Raw genomic sequence first — 21,900 nt, 5'->3', positions numbered from 1 at the left:
GAGCACCGACTGCTCTTCCACAGGTCCTGAGTTCAATTCCCAGCAACCACATGGTGGCTCACAACCATCCCTTATGAGATCTAGTGCCCTCCTCTGGTGTGCAGATATACATGGAAGCAGAATGTTGTATACATAATAAATAAAATCTTAAAAAAATTTATTTTATGTGCATTGGTGTTTTGCATGCACGTGTGTCTGTGTGAGGATGCTGGATTCCCTGGAACTGGAGTTACAGACAGTTGTGAGTCCTGGGAATTTAACCCAGGTCCTCTGGAAGAGCAGACAGTGCTCTTAACTGCTAAGTCATCTCTCCAGCCCCTGATTTTCATTTTTTTTATAGTGATCAATATTCTGTTTGAAAAAAGAAAACAAGATGTTGATATGGTTGTTTGCTTTCTGACACACGTTCAGATAAAAATAAGAAAATAATAGCCAAAATTGAGAACATATTACCAATTAGACATTTCTCAAAGAGCATTATGTCTCTGGTCTTGGTCACTTCTTTTATTTCCCTTACAGTCATTAGAATTTTTTGGTTGAATACAGTAAAACAATACAGACTGTATTAACATATCTGAGTTATATTGGAAATAGCCCGGATATCAAGGAAAATATTTATTCAACAGACGCTCTATTCTGAAAAAAATAAAAGACCCAAGTTTTTCAAAGACAACTTTTAAAAGACATATGAATTCTAAACGATGTAGGCAAGCATGTCCATCATGGTCTTAGCATACATCATCATGAATAAAACAGGAAGATGGACAGAGAAAGATAAATTAAGACAGTGTGAAATGAGGCAGAGGAAATGGTAGATAATATGAGACCCTGGGCACCACTTAAGATGGATTTTCAATGCATTGACAAATATCTCATTGGGAACAGTTAGGAAGTGGTTCGCATGTTTTGAAGCACCCGCTGCAATCAGTGTCTAATGATGTTTTTCTTCCCTTTCACAGTAGACAATACATCTTGACTGACCAGAATGACCTACGTTTTCATTCATGTCATTCACACAGCTCCCCTGTGAACTACTACTGTCACCCCATGTACAAATACAGAAACTCAGATGCAAGCACATTAAATCCAAATACTGTATGCAGTACAAACAGAATACATGTTATTTCTAACCCTTATAATGCTATTGGCAGATAGACCTTATGAAAATGATTGCTTTTTAAGATGAAAATGTAAACACACACACATACTGATTAGAAAAGCTAAATAGTGGTTTCAAAGATCCAGCTGGTTCTTCTATCTCACTCTAGGCATGAGGAACTGACAGGGTCAAAAATTATACTCCCACTCTAAACAACTGGAGAACTAGACAAAATATAGGGCATATCTATTTTCAGCTATTGGGTAATAGCCAGAGCAAGACAGAAATCCTGAGAGGTGGAAGCTAGCGAGGATTTCTGCCTGGGGAAATTTCTCAACTGTGGCACCAGGAGAAACCTCCCTCTACCAAGATGAGGAGTTTGGAAAGTAAAACATCTAAACTTAAAGGAAGACTGGGCAATGAGAGGGAGCTATCATGAGAGTTCCGACACCTTCCTGAATGCCTCCCTGCTTCTCAGATGGACGGTCCTGTGTCAGGGGAGGCTCACGAAGCCCAGCCAATGAAACCTTCAAAGAAAAATCTTCCAATGGAGTTTTAAGACAAACATAGTCAGTCTGGAGTTTTCTCAAATTCCCACCAGCCACAGGGAAGAAATCTTACTGATTACATAGAGCATTCTGTAAAGTCTCCAAACAAAATGTTAAATGTGGGACTAAGCCCTCAAGTAAAGACTACTCTAAAGCTGTCCTAAATGGGCTTAAGATGAACACTTTACAGAATCAGTGACACACAGCTAATATAGATGCCTACCAGAACAAGAGCCAACATTTTATTACAACATAAAATTTAGCACACAAAACATCAAACTATAGTTTATTAAATGCCTGGCATAGTAAAGACTACTGTAGTCTTTATATATGACCTGTAATCAGAAGTTACTTTATAGACTGTGAGCAAGAAACGATGAACTTAGCAAACTGCAATGTCAAAATAACTTTTACAAATATACTCCATATGTTCAAGGATAGTGAGGAAATCAGGTATAGGCACAATGAAAAGAAGAAGGGAAACTAACAAATCAGAACCAAAGAGAAGGGCTGGAGAGATGGCTCAGTGATTAAGATCACTTGCTGCCCTTGCTGGGGAGCTGGGTTGGTTTCCCAATACCCACACAGCAGATGACAACCAACTCTAGTTCTGGGGGATCTGATGCCACTTTTCTGACCTCCAAGAGCATGTGGTACACATATACCTATAGAAACAAAATGCTAATACACATAAAAATAAAAATTAAAAAGTCTTTAACAAAGAACCGAAGAGAAACTTAAGATTTGAAAAATGGAATATGTGAACATGTTGTTAGATAAGATTAATAGCCAGACACAGCAGAGACAATGGGACCATAGGTAGAATGAAAACCCATGGACTCTAAAGACTTCATTTTTCCCACAGTGCTTCATGCTTTATAGGGTTATTTAAAACTCTACAGCTACCAATAAAGTATTCCTTCAGACAGTCAGAGGGGCTAGGAATAGAGGGGCAAATATAGGGAAGAGTGGCTTTAGACTCAAAACAGCTAAGTGAAAGTGCACAAAAACAACAACAAAAAGGAATAGAAAGGCCTACCTCACACACAGTGTGATCATGGAGAGTGTTGGTGAGAAAGTGCTATTGTTCTATTTGGTAATATGGCCATAGATCTCTTTCAATGGCTGATGGGAGAAAAGCCAGAATTTATCAAATAGAAACCAAGGAACCAAGTGTATATCACTGACTAGAAGGCCCGAACAGGCTTAGGGAGAGTTGTTGTAGCTCCTTGTGGAGGAAGAAGTGATCCTAGCTGCCAAGAGGGCTTTTGAACTAAGAATCAGGGCTGGTGGTTTAAAATCCAGCAGACTGGATGACCCAAGGATGGTATGAAAGAATGAATACTACTCCTCTGACATAGAAGGTTGGCAGGCATTCTAGTTGGGAGTCACATAGATTGTGACAATTTACCTGAGAAAAAAATAGATAGCGAACTTTGCACTGGGATGGATGCTTTTTATTGTTCTTTTGAAACATAATGATGTTTCAGAAAGACCATGGCTTTTACACTGACACAAAATACAGCCTGAAATCCACTCAGACATTTGGGAAATTCATATATTTTAGTAAGCTTTGTTTTTGTCAATAGAAGCTTTCTCATGATTTTGCAGAATAACCATAAGGAGAAGAAAACACCTATAATTGCCTATTGTTAGTAATTTAATGTTTATTCCCACCCATTAGAGTCCCTCCCCCTGTCCCCCTCATTCCTCCTTTTGTGGGGACCCAGACAAAAGTCCCTCCCACCAGCCTCTGATGCTTTTTCTTTCATCACTTCTTCCTTTCCCAAAAAAACCTTTTGAGGGATTAAGAGAGACAACCACAGAGAAATTACTGGAACCTCTGAGGACTTTGTCACATTTGGGATTCATTAATGTGAGTTTTGAGAAAGAACTCAGTTGTCTTCATTTGTTGGTAGAACAAAGACCAAAACCAAAATCACAGAAGACTATAAAATATTAAAATGTCTGACCTTTGCTCTTTGCCTTCTTAATCTAGGCTACATTTTTCAAGGCTCTAAGCAATTACCAAGTGACAGAGTCATCTAAAATCAATACTGCATACCTTGTGTAACCACGAGAAATCAGATTGCAAGACCAGTATCTGACCTGGCCCAGAGATAAATGAGTTTGCTGAGCAACGAAGTCTGACTACTTGGTCACACCTTTTCCTTGGCACAATCAGCACCAGGAGGAAGGCTGACTAGTGTGGAGGCTATGACCTAAAATGGTCAACAAAAATGCTGAGACCATGTGTATGTTATCAAAAAGACCAGTTGGGATGCTGTCCAAATGACCTTTCAACCACTATACCAGGAGTCCAAGCTCATGTGGACACCAGCTAACAGTATTGCTGTCTCATATACACAAGGCACTCTTATGTGCAAACAAAAACAAATAGAACTAAGACAAGGTATGGCTACTTAAAAACTTACAAAGAAATTAATAATGGATAATGCTAATCTGTAAATGTCTTTGTAACTACTAAAATTCTGCCTGATGTTTGCAGAGGGAATTGTTGAACAGAGTTATTTAAATTCAAGTTCATTTTTATACTGGGCTTAATTACATTTATTGACATTGGGCCAATTTATCTTTATGATCAACTTCCTGAGGGCATCCTTGCTTGATGCCATCTATCAGTGTCAGATTCACTTTGACCAGCCTAGGAAGCTGAGAAACCCAATCCCTGTACATCTAGTCACATAGAAAAGCAAAAGCAAAGGAGAGAGAGAGAGAGAGAGAGAGAGAGAGAGAGAGAGAGAGAGAGAGAGAGAGAGAGAGATCACATTCTGAAGATTGCTGTTCATAGTGGCCCCTCTTGAAATTCAAGAGATGATGGCATAGAAATAGAAGCACACAGCCAATAACAGGCCATAATTGGGACACAGGCAAAGTAAGCTGGGAAGCTGTAGTGTCATTGATAAGAATCTTGCATGGTAATAGTTCTCCTCTGTGGGACAAGAATAAAGGTTCTTAACAAAATCTTACACACAGAAACAAATGTCCTCTTTGTCACTGCGACTGTGCAGACGATTCAGGTAAATCCCATAATGAAACCATTCATGTGCCTTGGGAATATAAATGAACTGCTTTCTATTCGTGGCATCCATCCTGAAGGTCAGAACAAGATTAAAATCTCTCTGAAATAAAGCAACTCCTAGCTGGAGATGTACTGGTAACTTTCGAGATTGTTTGGTTATAATTGTTCATCTTCAGTCCTCAGGATTAGTTTTTCCCTTTTGGAATCATCAGTTTTTTTTATTTCAATTCTTTAATTACTACTGATATTTACATGTCCATCCCCCCATTCCCTCACCCTCCCATCCTCACATGTTCCCTACCAACCCCCCAACCCATTCCTCCAACTCCTCCCCAGGGATAGTGAGGCCCTCCACCAGGGACCTTCAAAGTCTGTCATATTGTTTGGGGGAGGGCCTAGGCCCTCCTTGCTGTATCTGGGCTGCAATAGTATCCCTCCATAGGGAATGAGCTCCCAAAGTCCATTGTGCTCTATGGATAAACACTGGCTCCACTGTTAGAGGTCCCATAGACTGTCTTGGCCTCCTAGCTGGCACCCACATTCAGAGGACCTGATTTAGTCCAATGCTATTTCCCCAGCTTTATGACTAGGGTCTCCATGCTCTCAGTACATCAGGTCAACTGTTTCTGCAGGTTTCTCTAGCACTGTCTTGCTTCCTTTGTTCATCCCTCCTCCATCTCCACAACTGGATTCCAGGAGTATGGTTCAGTGTTTAGCTGTAGGTGCCTGTTTCTGCTTTGAACAGCTACTGGATGAAGGCTCTAGGAATTTTAACCAAGGTAGACATCAATCTCAGGGAATCATCAGTGTAAATACTGATGCACAAAGAAGAAAATAGAATTGTCAAAGAAAATAATTTGTAGAAATAGAAGCTGGGCATAGAGGTACACACCTATTAATCAACACTTGGAAGGCTGAGACAGGAAGATCTTGATTTCAAGGCCAGCCTGACACACACACACACACACACACACACACACACACACACACACACGCTTAGACAGCAAGTACTTTACCTACTGAGCCAGTAGTTATTTTTGTTGTTCTTTTTTTCTTCCCCTTCCCTTTTTCTTTTCCTCCCCTCTTTTCTCTCCTCTCCTTTCCTCACCTCCTAGTCTTTTGAAACAGAGTCTCAGTAGCCTAGGATGGTCTCCAAGTCACCATGTAGCTGAGGGATGCCTTAACTAGCTGATCATCCTGCCTCTAAGACTATAGCCATCTGTTACCACCCTATTCTCTCCCTTTTAAGGAATACACTGACATACCTGTTCATCTTTAGAAATTCATACACCAGTGAGAAAATACGCTCATGTGTAATATGAGAAAGATGGGTGCTAGAAAGGGAGGGGCTGAGGTTGTTGATCAGTGGTAAGATACCCACCTGGCATGTATGATACACTGGGTTCCATCCCTAGTACCACTAAAGCCAAAGGTTATAGTATAGTTTGTAATTTATTGAAGTATAGGACAATCGCTTTATAAAAGAAAGGTTGTGATAACTATACTATCTAAAACTTTTACATCAGACTTTACATGATTTCTCATTTTGTTTGTCAGATGGTATATCATTGAGACCATTGGTTCTGATTCAGTGGAACAAAGGGTTTATAAGTTGAAGATAGGTGCTTTTCTGCTAACATTAAATAATGAGCTTTTCCTAGATCATGTACAAATAAACTAATGGAAAGAGCTTTCTAAGTTGTTAGCATTCCCCAACATAAAATTGTCTCAAACCACTGGGAAGAACAATGGCTTGTTAATCTGGGCTCTTATCGAGGTGATATCTGATTTGTGTATAACATACAATTAAGGTTGCCACAGCAATAATTAATGATGTTCAGTTTGCAGTACCATGACTGCTGGATGTATTATTTTCCTTAAAGAAGTCAGAAAACAATAGGCTAGGAAATTAATTTATTGGCAGGTTTGCAATGTAGGGCTCTGGAAGAAAAAAATCAAGGTAACCAGACTTGTTTTTTTCACTTGGGACTTAAATTGAGGGCACAGGGTGTAAATCATGGAGTAGAAAAGCACTGTACTTAGGCAGGGTGGCTATCTTTGGCAGTATTTTCTTTCTTTTATATTTATTTATTATATCATATTATTATTATTATTATTATTATTATTATTATTATTATATTTTCCTATTGAAAGGCAGATGCATGGTATGTGAGGTTGTTTAGGGTATATGTGGGAGTGTGTATGTCACAACACACATGTGGAAGTCAGAGGACAACTGACTTTCTCCATCTACCTTCATGTCAGTTTCAAGGATCGAACTCTGGTTGCCAGGACTGCTTAGCTGAGTCATCTCACTGCTCAAGAATGAAGTTATAGCTTTAGTGTGTGATACACAATTACTTTGAGATTTTTATGGAAGGCAGCCTTGTCATTAATTCTTCTTTGTGTTCCTCCCAAAAGAAGCTTGCTGTTTCTTCAGCTTACTATATTAAAACCTTGTTAGTGAGAGTTTTTTTTAAAGGCCATAAACCTTTGTTTCCCTTAATGAAAATTTTGACAGTCATTTCAACCACTGTGTGTTGAGAGCAGAGACAAGACAGCAGTGATGTGATCCCTTAGAAACCAATTTTAAGATTACATTCCGTTGTTTTCCTGAGTTACCACTTCTCTCAGTCTTGCTGAGAGGATGGCAAATCATTAATTTTTGGATTCTCTTATAATATTATCATGTCCTAAAAGGATCTGGGAATAAACCCACATACCAGAACACACTATCAAGGGACTATGACAAAAATTGCCAAAGGCCAGGGAAATGCCAAAGGATATGCTGCTGTTCACCACTGCTTTCTAAAACTCAGTCAACTGATGTTTAAAAAGTAATGACAGCCAAAAGCAAGGGAATGGTTAGATCTGATTCTAAGTACAGTCACTGTGTGCACGGTGTGACTTAATGAGATGTTCAGTGTTTCACAACTAGGAATTAGATCAAAATTTTAAAGTCTTGGAAATTCCACAGAGTGTGAGACCCGTTGACTAGAAAACCCTTCCTTCTTTATAGCCTCTTAACTTGTTCACTCAGTAAATCAATCACAGAACAAAACTCCACCTGGAGCTGAGTCAAAAGAACATGCCCTACTGATCGGGCATGATATGAAAAGATGCAAGGTTACATTCTCTTCTAACACAACTTATCAACAGTGTAAGTAATCAGATGAAAGATGATAAAAGAAACAGAAGGCTCATGAAGCCCGGAAGTCATGGGAATTGGGCAGTACATGAACACACTAATAGTACATGCACACTACAAATAGTCACATGGAAGGAGGAGGTTGGAGAGAAGAGCACCCTTAAAGGTATCAGCTTTGGATCCTGATGCCTTCTACTTGCATGTTTTGTGAGTTTATACACTGGATAGCTTATTCTCAAGGTAGCCTGAGAGTATCTGATCTTTAAACTATGTAGACATAACAAAATAGCTTATATAAGAAAGTGCTCTTGGAGATCCTGGCCAAGGAAGTGGCTGCAGTATTTTGTATGCATGTGTGTTCATATTGGAAGGTTTTTTTTGTTTTTTGTTTGTTTGTTTGTTTGTTTTGAGACAAGGTCTTACTAAGTGGCCCTGGCTGGCCTGAAACTTGTTATGCAGACCAGGATGGCCTCAGACTCATAGAGATTTGCCTGCCTCTTTCTCTCAAGTACTGGAATTAAAGGTGTGTACTACCATCTCCAACCTTGGAGGTATATATTAAACTGAATGTTTGGTTATCAGATACTGACTAAATATATTATAATGTAAGTCTTTATTCTGGGTATTGTAAAGATTCAGAACACACACACCACCACCATTTTAAAGTACTTTCAAAAGATCGCTCCCTTTCTTATAAAACAAGCAAAATAAATAGCCGTTCATCTACGGCAAGTGCACAATGCTGTTTTATAGATGTGTTATTTATAGGATTGAGTTACATACAAAATACTTTTAGAAAAAGTAGATTTTATTTGGGAAGGCCAGGGAAGATTTCATTGAGGAAAAGTCAGTTTTGGTATATATAGTTTCACATCAAAAAGGAACATGGAAAGATAACACACAAAGAAAGGAAAGTATGAGTGAATATGAGATTTTTAGAACAGTTTAGCTGCAGGCATCTGGAAGACAAAAGGGCAAGACAGTGTGATGGCTACTCTTCATTGTCAGTTTGACTGTACTTAGCATCACAGTGTGAGCATACCTCAGAGTGTCTATGAGAGAGTTTCCAGAGAGGCTTAACTGAAGAAAGACCCATCCTCAACCTGGGTAGCACCGCTCTGTGGGCTCTGGGCTGAATAAAAAAGAGAAAGTAACAGAGTACTGGCACTTTCTCTCTCTCTCTCTCTCTCTCTCTCTCTCTCTCTCTCCCTCCCTCCCTCCCTCCCTCCCTCCCCCTCTCTGCATCCTGATTAAACATACATGATGACAAACTGCCCCCACTCTTGCAGCCACGTCTTTCCTGCCATGATGGGTGACACCCAAACTGTAAGCTAAAATAAAGAATTCCTTCCTGAAGTTGCCTCTTGTCAGATGTGATCACAGCAATGAGGAAAGCAACAAATACAGAGAACTGGTTCTGAGAAACAGGGCTGTTGCTGTGGAAGACCTGAATGTGGTTTGTACGTCTCTGGGGCCAATTTACAGAGCTAAGTTGAAGGATTTGGAGCTGTAGGCTGGAGGAGTCCTAGTAAATAGATCTTAGTGGGCCATTCTTGTGGGATTTTGGAAGAGCAGGATGCTCAGAGCAATGCAAACAGTGTAGGAACAGCTCCTAAGGTGGAGAGAGCGAGGAATCATTTAAGAACTGGGCTAGAGGCCATTTGTGTTATATTTTGCCATGGAATTTGCTTTTATTCTGTCTGTATGCTAAGAACTTGAGTTGGGGCTGAAATAAAAACCAATGGACTAATTTGTTTTGCTTAGAAATTTTCAAGAGAGGAAAACATGCAGGCTGTATCCTGGTTACTGATAATTTTTCTTTCTTATACTTTCTTCTTTAGAGTTTTAAATATAATATCTCCACTAATTATTTGAGAAGTTCACACAATGTATTTTTATCATGTTCACCCCTATTCCTTCCCTTAAGTACAGATCCACCCCTACCAATCAACTTTATGTCTTTATTTTATTTTATAATCCATGGAGCCCAATTCATCAGTGTTCTTATCCACGTCCTCAGTGAAATAGAACAAGCGGAGCAGATGGACAAGTAAAATAAGCAGTTTAAGCATATTCTCTTTCATGTGGGTATCCTAGCTCGATCTGTATGTTTAACCTGGAATGACTGTAGAGGTCAGGAAGCAAGACAGTGCCATTAGAGGAAGAGGAAGAGGAAGAGGAAGAGGAGGAGAGTCCTTAACTGGTGGAGGGGATAGCAGAAAGTGTAATATGAAATATTAGTAAGAGAGAATACTGGGAGTTAAAAGTTGAAGCAGGGATAAGGTTGGAGGAAAAGGAGAAGAGAGAGAGAGGGAGGCAGGGAGGGAACATTTAATCAAAACTAAAGATATATGAAAAATATCTTGTGAAAACTCAATACTCTGTCAGCTAACTAGAATTATAATTTAAAAAATAGAAAGAATTCAAACTGAGTTACTTTGCATGGGTGAATAATGCTCCTCCCAAAAGACATGGCTGATTAAATGTAAACCTCAGTTCCGGGTACAGGATACCTCCTGATGAGCAACTGGTCACAAAGTCCCCAAAGGGCCACAAACAATACAGACTATTGCCACTGCTCTTGGTTGTTCACCAGGCCCAGACTGTAAGATTCTACGATTGAAGGTCCTATGTGAATGTGCCATCCTCCTGTTCTTCACTTTGGGGATGGGAATGCTTATTCGGTGTCATTATATATTGGGAAGAGATAACTTGTTAACAGGTTATTATGATCTTCACAGGCCTGGGAACTTTGAACCCTGTGGGAACTTCTAATACTAAGGAATGTCAGAGATGGACTAAGTGAAATTTGCATTATGAGATAAAAATGAGACTTTAGGGGCAACAGATAGAATGGTATGCTTTAAAGCGTTTCATTTAACAAGGGGTGGGGTTGTGGTAGTGTCTTATTTTGCTTTCTATCTTTGTGATAAACACCATGACCAAAAGCAACTTGGAGAGGAAAGTGTTTATTTCAGCTTACAGATTAAAGCCCATCTTAAAGGGAAGTCATGGCAGGAACTCAAGCAGGAACCTGGAGACAGGAACTGAAGCAGAAACAATAGAGGGACGTTGTTTACTTGGCTTGTTATTCATGGCTTGCTCAGCTTGCTGTTTAATAAAGCCCAGAACTGTCACTGTTCTTAGTGCACTGAGCCTGCAAACATCAATCATTAATCAAGGAAATGCCTCACAGACTTGCCCACTGTCTAATCTCCTGAAAGCAATTTCTCAACTGAAGTTCACTCTTCCCAGATGATCCTAGGTTATGTCAAGTTGATCAAAAAAATAAAATAAAAAACCTAATACCAAGATGGTTAATCTTCATGGTCAACCTAACTAGATTTATAATCACCATGCAAATGTACCTACAGTGTTGCTATGAATGTATTCCTAGAAAGGATTAACTGAGGTAGGAAGACCCACCCTGGATGTGGGCAGCACCAAGCCTGGGCTGGAATCCTGGACTGAACAAAAAGAAGAAAGCGATGCAGGTACTTGCATTTCTCTCATTTACCAGCTGCAGATGCCACACAATCAAACCTCATATTCATGTACCCATGCTTTCCCCATGGAAACCTCTTAAACTGAAAGCCAAAGTCAGCTTCTTTCTTAAGCTGATTGTCAGAAGTTCGGGTACAGCAATGAAAAAAGTCAAAGCAACCAACGCATGAGTTTATTCAGGCCTGTGAAGAACTTTTACCAGGTTAAAGAAGCAAAGCTTTAAGACTATCAAATACATGTTTTAGGAGGACACTTTTAGCAGGGGTGTGGAGTAGATTTGGGTTGTGTAGAGGGTGGAACAGAAGCTGGAAGAAATGGAAGATTTTACAGTGTGTAACTGGATGCTGGGCACGGATGTAGGCAGTGTCAGTAGGAATGGGAGTCATCGCGCATACCTGAGAGAGACTGTTGATATGATATGGAACTTATAGGGTGTGGCACCTACTAGACGGAAAAAGGCAATTGAGGACAGGTAAGACAAAAAAGCAAGATGACATTTGGTTCCCAAGGTATACTAGTGATGAGGCTTTTCAACAAGATTAAAAGAGGATGTCATTCAGATGGAGTGAGTTTCTGGTTTTCTACAAGTTGAGCTGGTCCTGCTGTTTGCATAGCCAGCCCTATGTAGTGACAAAAAAGAGGCAATTAGAAATGCAAAGCAGGAATAAAACAAGTCTTCAATATAAAGATGTGCTTAGCGTATGTAATATCAGAAAACCATGATGCAGATATGGAGGACGAATAAGAAATCAAGATGCAGGAAAAGGAGAAGAATAATTGAAGAGATGCCAGAAGAGGAAGGGAAGGCGAGGCCAGGGGAAACACATACTGCAGTTAGATGTGGTATATATGAAGCACAGTGTTCCAGAAGTCAAAATGTGGGGCTCAAGGAATCTGGTGGACAAGGCCAGAAAGACTGCTGGACTCAAGACTAATGGGTCATGAGCCGCTAGGAAAGTGAAGTTTCATCTACTTTCGGAAAGGAATACAGATTGCAAAGGGCCAAACTTGTAACAGGTCATGAAGAAGCTGAGCCAGTATTTGATCCTTTTGCTATAAGTTAGCAAACTAAGAGAAGAATGGCCAGAAGCAGAGTGGAGTTCCTGCTTCAAGAAGAGTTTAAATACTAGGATATGTGACATGGAAGAACCAAATAAGCCTATGGAGAGAATCTGGGTATTCAAGAAAAAACCTCACAAAGCCTGGTGGCACAGGCCTTTATTCCAAAAACTTGGGAGGCCCAGGTGGGCAGACCTGTGATTTTGAGGCCAGCCTGGTCTACATTGCAAATTCCAAGCCAACCAGGTTTGCACAATGAGACCTTATCTCAAAATCAAAGCTAAACAATAACAAATTATAACCCATTCATAAAAGCTGTGTTCTTTAATAAGGATTAGACGACCTGTGTGGTCCCTGCTGTGTACTTAAACAATCTGTTCCTTACCTCATTATCATGAACTTTCCAGACACTTTCATTCCTGATGCATTGAAATCTGCAGCTTCAGGGATCTCACACATGCCCTCTGCCTTACAATGAACCTCACCACCCATCTCTAATTTTAACATTAACAAACAAAAATACCTCTTCCTTGGATTGTATTTCACATATTGTCCCCGTACATAATGCCACTCAGAACTCCTCACATAGCTTGTTTTTCTGTTTTCTTCAACTGGAAGCAGTGAGAATGTGCAATGTACTTGTTACATGAGAACAGATCAGTAACCTTTGGCTGAATGGCTGAAAGAATCTATCTAATAACAGAGGAAGCTGGGTAAAGGTTTTCTTTCTGTTCATGTGGGTGCAGGTGTGCATGGATGCAATTAGTTAACATCAGGAGTCTTCCTCAGTCGCTGGTTCTCCAACTTATTTTGTGAGACAGAGCCTCACTCAACCTGGAGGTCCTATATTAGTAGGCCAGCAATCCCCGGTGATCCTCCTGTTGGTGCTGCTCCAATGCTGGGATTCAAGGCAGGCGCTGTTGTGCCTGTCTTTTGTGTATGTGCACTGGTGTGTTGGGGGTGTGGGCAGTGAACTCAGGTCCTCAAGCTTTAATAGTAAGCATTTTTACCAACTTAGTCATCTCGACAGCCCATAGTGAGACTTTTCCACACTTCCCCAAATACTGCTAGAACTTTTACATTCAGTTCAAGTATTGAGGCAACTTTATATATAAAATTATATAGTTGTAAACAATTATAAGCACAACATGATTATTTGGAATGTGTTTAGAGAAATGTTTAAAAAATATTCACCTAAAGACTGAACATTTTGAAGTGGGAATTTATTTTCTTTTCCAGCTAGAGACTGTATCACTGTGTTTTATCGCTGTACTTATTTCCACGGCTTTTTAAAACCTTCTCAAGGATGATCTTTTTTTCTAGTAAACTAGAATTGGATATCTACAACTATCCTGCCTCCCAGCCTAACAACAGATGAAATTGAGGGTTTTTATGCTAAATCTCTGAAGCCCATTGTGTGGAATTAATTCAGAATCAAGCAAATCAAGTCACTCATTTTTCTGCAAAGTTAGGCAACCAGACAGGACATTTCCAAGTATGCAAACCATTAAGCTAAAGCATGGCTCGTTTTCAGTCACTCCATCTTCCCAGTTTTATTTCCTCATGCATACTTGATTCATCTCCCTGTAGGTATTTCTAAACTTCTTGTCTAGGTTTGGTCAAATTGTCTTTGATATCTTTCTAACTCATGGGTCTCATGGCAGGTACATAGACATCATAAAGTAAATGCTCTTACTGCTTTTTTTTTTTAATTTAAACTAAGATATTTCAAGTTTTCTAGACTACACGGAAAGGGTTTCTGCTTTTGTTGCATTTGCAGATCATGTGCCTCTGTGGAGGTAAAAAGTCAGTTTGACAATGAAGACCATCTTATCGTCATAAAAGTACAAATACCCAGTGACCTACTCAAACTCTTAAATTGCCTAGTCAGCTTCTAAATGAACTTACCACTTGCCAAAAATGCTTTGGCTCAGATACTTCCCTTATTATCTGAGAAGTGGTATTAACTCTCAATACCAACTCTGGTGGGAGGTGGGGCCGAGTGAGTGTATAATTTTTGGTCAAAGTACATTAATCCCCACTTAAAACTTTTCTTCATGTGTAAATAATACACATATCTCAAAATGAACCACATACTGGAGAAACTTCAGGTAAAAAATCTAGCATGTTCTTCAGGAGGCCTTCCCCAGCTGTTCCTTTGCATGATTTTGAGCAATATTTTCCTAATAGCTATCAATATTCACTGACCATACATTTCTTAAAATTTTATTTAACTCAATTAACTTCCAATAATTAAAGCAAAGCTGCATTTGAAATGGAAACTCTGTGTATTTTCCTGTTATGAAATACACTCAGGTAGTTTAACAGGAATGAAAACATTGTCTACATCTTAGGGAAAAATAAAAGCAGGATACTGGTTTACTTGTGTTTTGGAAAAGGTTTATTCTTTAGGAGATTCACTGCTATGGTGGATACCACCCAACTTCCTAGTGTCTACTCTGTACACCTCAAGGGCATAGCTGAAACAAGATGAGCCTCCTATACAAATGCATTCTGACCTTCCTGTTACACACCAAAAATAAGCAATTAGAATCCCATGTAGACAGGATTAAAATAGAATAATTTTATTAAAATCTCAACTATTTCCAATGCAAAGTTTTGTAGGAGTGGAGAAAAGAGTTGGAGGGATTTATAAACAATATAAAACTATAAACAATTTAGATCCTGTTTCTAGTTACATCATTTGACATTTTGCAAAGTCAATCAGACAGAACGTGTGAGTCACAAGTCATTATTGAGGTACTCTTGATTTCTACTTATGTTATATAGCCAGAGATTAGACCCATGACCTTGAACACTAGGGAAGTGCTTTGTCACTGAGCTACACTCCCAGTCTGGCTTTGACCTCTTTATGTAGCCCATACTGACTTCTAAAATAATGATCCTCCTGCCTCTGCCTCATAAGTACTGGTCTTATAGACATGCATGGCCACACACTGCTTTAACATTTTTTGTTTGTTGTTTTTATTTACTTGCAGTGCTGGGGACTGAACCCCTGGCACACTACTCCTGAGTTACATCTTATTCCCTAGTTCCATGATTTCCAACAGCATATTAGAGTTATGAGTTTTCCTTGGGACAGAGTTAGGTAGAAAAGAAGTACTTCATATTAACGAGGACAAAAGTTATTTGCCTTTGATTAAGAAGTCTATTTTTTCTTATTGGATTGGACAATAGTACAAAGCATTAAGTCACTGAAAAAATCTAATTGCATTCATTTGTGTGGCTGTGTGCTTGTACATGCATCAGTGGGAACATGAAGGTCAGAGGACAACTGGAGGGAACTGGTTCTTTCCTTCCACCTCGAGAGTCCTGGAGATCAAAGACAGGTTGTCAAGCTTGGCAGCAAGGGTCCTATGTGCTGAGCCATTTTGATGACTTTGAAAATTTTTAAATAGTTAATTCCTACTAAAATCCACAACTAGTCTCTTTTTTACAGATTATCTTCCAGCTTGCATATGTAGTTTTTACAGCTGTTTTTTCTTTTAATCCCTTCCTTCTAATACTTCACATAATCTTTCTGACCATTTTTTTTTTCAATTAAGGGAGTCAATTAAATGATCTGCCCAAGCCCTGCAGTGGTGGCAAACTCCTTTCATCCCAGCACTCGGGAGGCAGAGGCAGAGGCAGAGGCAAGTGGATCTCTTGAGAGTTTGAGATCAGCCTGGTCTACAAGAGCTAGCTCCAGGACAGCCTCCAAAGCCACAGAGAAACCCTGTCTCAAAAAAACAAAAACAAAAACAAAACAAAACGATCTGCCCCCAATTATGACTAGTACAAGAAAATGACATGTCTGGGGCCTGACCAAATCTATTTACCTTTCAATCTGAAGCTCTTTCTATTACACAACAGTCTCCAAATGAAAAGATGTCCTAATTTATAAAAAAAAAACCCACAAAAACAATAAACCCAAGAAACAGATCACTTAAGATATGACCCCTTGGGTTACAGAAAGATTTACAACTGTTAAGAATCCTATAAATCTTGGAAATTCCCCTTCTGCACAATTAGAACTCAATCTGTAGCCTGGAGGAACTCATGTATCACTTACATTTTGACAGAAACCCCACTGAAGAGTGACTATTTAGAGGTGAAAGTTTTGGGTCAACATTATGTCAATCAGTAAAGAAAATAAACCAGCCTGGGAGTTGTAATGTGAATCCCTGGAGAAAAGATGATAGATGTTAAGAACAACTACAGAAGCTCAGCAGTGGCAGCCTGGGTGCTGTGCTCCTGAGTACAGTATATGGGCTGTTTATGTAAGTGACCTCGGGAGGATAGAACATGATCACAAAATATTGTTCCAGTTTTCCTAAGCACAGACACAGTGGGAAAGCAGACTCTTCATGGCTGTGGCCAACTACCATACTGAAAACTGTGTACAGGTTTTTAAATACTTGCCCTCTGACTTGAGTGTTTTCAAAGTATGGTGTCTTCTTAGACAGAATCCAGATCAGCAGGGAACTCATCAAAAATGAAGATTTTATTAAACCCACGTCTCTAGGGACTGAAAATGCAGCATCATTCAAAAATCTTCGGCTGGTAATGTTCAAATCCTGACTTGTTAGCATCTCCTTTTGATGTTTCCTTGTGCTAAGCCCCCCTCCATGACTGTTTGCTTGGCATAAAAAGGAGAGTGCAGGTGTTTGTAAATGACAATCAAGCCCTTTCAGATAGAGGAGGGCTTATCTAAGCTTTGAGGTCATTTCCACACTTGGAACCCAGCTTATCAGTTGCACCGAGGTCAAGGGGCCAGTGGATATCTCTTCAACTGATGAAGTCAGAACTCTGGAAAAGCTCCAGAAGCTTCTAAAAACTAAGTATTGGTGGCAATAAATCTTCAAAGTCTCAGTTCTTACAATAACCTGTAAGTTCTGACCTATTGATTCCTCAACATTTTTTCTCCATCATCAACAACAAAAAAGAATGAACAAAGCCACACAGCTATCAGGTTTCAGCTGTTAATTGGGTTCCTCAAAGTCTTCATGGAAATTGTTGTATTTATAATGATCTCCCAGGGTTATTGGCTATTGTTCTTAAATCTTGATTTCTGGCTAATAACTACTAAAATTGAATGGACAATACAAGGAGATAAAATTCACAAAGTACCAAGAGAATCTAAGATCAGAAAAAGTGCCTAACATTTTTGAAGTCACTTAATTATCATATTGCCTTGTAAATGATAATTACCCTTGTATAAACAGAATATACATGCACACATACATTATAAACTGTGGGCCAAATTGCCACACCTTTGTGTTGCCTACCTGTTAAATTAAGGGCTTTGTTCAGTATACACTCAGAGGCATGAGCAAGACATAATGAGTGTTTTCTGGATGTATTATTACAACACCCAGCCAAGAGTGATTGTTATTTTCTTCTTTGAAAAGCATCAAGTTAATATAAAATTTAGTGAGTTAAAAGCAAAACTTCCCACTAAAACTTTAATGCTTTAAAATATGAACATCAAATATTCAAGCATTCTTATTCTAATGAGATAGTAGATGAGTAAAAGCCACAGTTTGATAGATAATGAATAACTCCAGAAATAAAGGGAGGTGAGAAATATGAAGGAACCAGAAGAAACATTTGAGATCTGAGATAATTAACTGTTTGGTCTCACCTTTTCTGTGTCTTGATGAAGAATGCTACATGCTCTACAGGTCTGGAATTTCCACTTAAGATCACTTGCTTCAAAGTAAAGACTTCTGGGTAGTAAAATAATTAAAACTCATGACATTTTTACCAGTATGAACACACCATAAATTTTCGAGATAAGAACTTTTAGACATGGTTAAGACTAATCTCACAAACTTTACCTCAAGAAACCTGTGGGGTCAGAATTATCTTGCAAAAGAAAAAAAATATTGTTAAACTAAGAACACAGAAGTGACACTCATGGTGAGACTGGAAAATAACTTTTATTTCCAATATGATGTCTTTTCAATACAATATATTGTCTTCTGAGTTGGTAGGTTTGATGATACCTTTATTACAGTTCCTTTAAGATGCTGGGTTTGTAGGCCTGGAAATCAATATTACTTGTTTATTTTTTGTTACTTATAAACCAGTGTTTCATCAGAACCATTCATGACACGATAAAATGTAATTATTTGACACCTTTATTGCACAATAAGTTCAGGGTAAAGTTTCAAAGCCATGAATTGAGGACTTACAAGTGTCAGGGTCTAGGGATACAGTGAGTAAAATGTCAAGATCCGTCATCCTTAAAGGAGACACAATTTGGAAAAGGATATAAGCCAGCAACTGAGCAAGCAAACATGTTCAGGCAGTGACCAATGTTTTTGAAGACAGAGCAGGGTCATGGGATGAGCAGTAGCTGGGCACATGGAAGCTTTTATAGGCAAGGCCACTATGAAAGACTTTCCAAGAACATGATGTCTTCACTGAGACTCAAATGATGAAACAAAGGCAGATGAGTGAAGAGGCAGGAACATCCCTGGTGTATCCAAGAACAGCCCCCAAAGGCCAATGTGGCTAGAATGGAGTGAGTGACTCAATACATGATCAGAGAGAAGTTGGGATAAGGCGGACCAAGTCACAAAACCCCTACATGCCACATATTGGTTGTAGTGAAATATGGAAGAATGGCATGGAGGTAGCCAAGCTGCTGTCAGACAGGAAAGATGGCAATATGTTGGCATAGCAGGTTCTAGTTCAACAGCTATGCCAGCATCTTGCCTCCTCTCCAGGTCCAAGTTACAGGACCAATACCACGCCTCTTGGTTGCTTTACTTTCCCACAATCTCTCCTTCCACCTGAGGGAGGGAAAACACACTCATTAGTTGAAAACACAAGCTTTTCCCTACAGTAACAACATAGTCTTCTTTAGACTGTCCAACTTTGAAGGCAGTTATATGCAGGGAGGTAGTGGTCAGTTCCTCTTTTAAATGTTTCTTGAATAAAATGAATCCCAGAATATTTGCTGCTTGTGAAATGACAAGGCAATTCTGAAGGAACATTAAGTCATAAACACTGACAAAGACAATTCACAGCCCATAGCACTACAGTGACCTCGGTACAGTATTGCAGGTAGTGCAACATTCTGTTGGTTAATGTCAGCCATTTGGATACTGGTACCTGACAGTGTGTGGTTACTTCATTGCTTCATGAGCTCTTAAACATAAAGCTTTTGAGCCAACAATTCTCAGGGTGGAATATTTTTCACAAATACAACTGAAAACATTCTATGTTCAAAGATGTTCACTACAGTATTGGTCTTAATGGTGAAAGACTAGAAAGATTGTGAATGTCCACCAATATGACAGATACCACCTAAATGAATTATTATATATTTATAAAATAGTCCTTATAGATATTAAGGCATAATAATGATATATCAGATAATTTCTGTGTAAAATGTATACATACATATATATTGGAGAACATTCTTAAAACATTTTTCTTGAAGAGTAGGTGATTATTTTAAATAGTGATTTATTATTTTGCAATAATTAGAATTATAAATTACTTTTGTTTTCTGCTTTCATGGGTTTCTGTTAAGATATTATTTACAAGCAATAAATGATTGTGAACTAGATCTACAGAGATGAAACATTTTACTCACTTGGACACTGCTAACATCAGCCTTGTTTTCTAGAAACAAATGTTGAGCATTTCACACAGTCATTCAGTGAGCCATGTGAAGTCCATGGTGTGTGTTTCCCTTGGTCAGCTAGGAGGTTATGAAGGATCTATTGCACAAGCCCCTTACAGTCTTGTCCTGGAGCCAGGTACCTAGTGGAAAAGATACTAATTAATGTAAGAATATTTAAAAGATGATACTAATTACTGTATGGATATTTAATAGATCTTGGTTCATCCAGCACAGCACGTGGTTCAAAATATAAATACCAAAGAAATACAGATCAGATAAAATACACCATAAAATGAAATTTTCATGGAGTAAAGTTTCTCAAAAAACCTCATTTGTTTTTGTTTTTGTTTTTTCATTTTCCTAATCCCTGCTGCTTGGTATTGAGAGGCAAACACAGGTTACATCATTTTAGAGGGCACATGTTTATACATTTAAAAACACTCACTGTGACCTTTTCAAATTCATTTAATAACATGAAAATTCCACATTCATTTCACAAGAAACATGAATGCTGGTGACTATTTGATTTACCAGACACAATAATTATCTGAAAACTCATAGGCTATTTGATGAGGCTCACTAAGGGGAAGGGCAGGGTGAGAAAGCAATTCATACCCTCCTTCCACTTCCTGTTTCCTACCACATTCTACAGTAGTAAAATAATGCCTCAATTTCTAGTTCAACCCCCCAGAAGAAGACGGTTTGCTCTCTGTCTCAGTTTCTCTTCTGTTGCTGTGATAAAATAAGCTCACAGAACTCAAGGGAGTAGTGTTTACTTTAGCTCACAGTTCAAAGAGCAGTTCACCATGGCAGGGGAGTCATGGCAGCAGGAGCCTGGGGTAGCTGCTCAGGTTCTGTCTGGAATCAGAAGATCTAAGAGATCATATACTGTTTCTCAGATCTCCTTTCATAAGTGCAGGGATTGCTCCCACCCATAATTAAGAAGGGTCTTCCCATATCAATGAATGGAAACAAGAAAATCCCCAGAGATATCACCCAGCATATTCAGTCAAGTTGGCAATTCATTCTAGCCATTACAGTACCCCATTAAGGTAGCTGTTACCATTGTCATACATTGGGGCTTTTATTTGTTTTAATACTTCTTTGATACCCAGTGAATCAAAGATTCCAAGTGATTACTGGTAATATATACCCCTCACGAATTTCAAGCCTAACCATAATTATAACTAGAAAACAAAACAAAAACTAGATTATGGATACCTGATTACAAGCCCTTAGCAATTACAATAGAATTATGAAAAATGCTGGCTGTAAAACACCCGGAAGAAGATATGTCGAACATTTTTAAGCTTCTTATCCTAACAGAATGGTTTTATGTCTCAAAACTTGATAGTGTAAATATCAAAATAAAATTCAAACTAATTTTAACTTTGAAACTAGTAGTCTGACTTCCTTTGTAAGCAATTGATTTGACACCATCCTAGAAGCAATAATAGCATGTCCTAGACCCCTGGGAGCCAGGAAAGAGAGACCCTGTACAGACTGTATCTCCTATGCAGAGATAAGGAAGGAGTCAGCCCAACCCTCAACTACAAGGCTGGTACAGCGACACTCCTCATCTCTTTCCAGACTGGGATACAATTTACTTAATGTGTCATGTTTAAAATATTTTTCCTAAGGAAGGCTGGCATGGGGCTTACTGATGGTTATGAATAAAGAGTAGAATGTATTATTTTTTAAGTACAGCATTATGGAAAAATTTGTGGTTCAATCAAGAACATAACTGTGGGGGGAAAAATAACATTTACTGAATATGTTGGGATTGCTTTTGGGAACAGATAATTTAACAGGATGTGCTTAAAGCTACTCCCTAACTGATAGAAGCCAGATGTGTGTCTG

General features: G+C 38.9%; 1 non-coding gene across 1 annotated transcript; it reads right to left on the bottom strand.

The window, feature by feature from the left end:
* Window positions 1-19,059: 19,059 nt before the first annotated feature.
* On the bottom strand, window positions 19,060-19,136 carry Mir31 (microRNA mir-31). Its single transcript, NR_105204.1, has one exon. It is a non-coding gene; the product is annotated as a microRNA mir-31 (primary transcript).
* Between the last annotated feature and the right edge of the window lie 2,764 nt (window positions 19,137-21,900).

This window comes from Cricetulus griseus, chromosome 2 (genome assembly GCF_003668045.3).
Source record: "Cricetulus griseus strain 17A/GY chromosome 2, alternate assembly CriGri-PICRH-1.0, whole genome shotgun sequence".
NCBI classification, from domain to species: Eukaryota; Metazoa; Chordata; class Mammalia; order Rodentia; family Cricetidae; genus Cricetulus; species Cricetulus griseus.
This window is presented reverse-complemented; position numbering and strand designations above follow the sequence as displayed.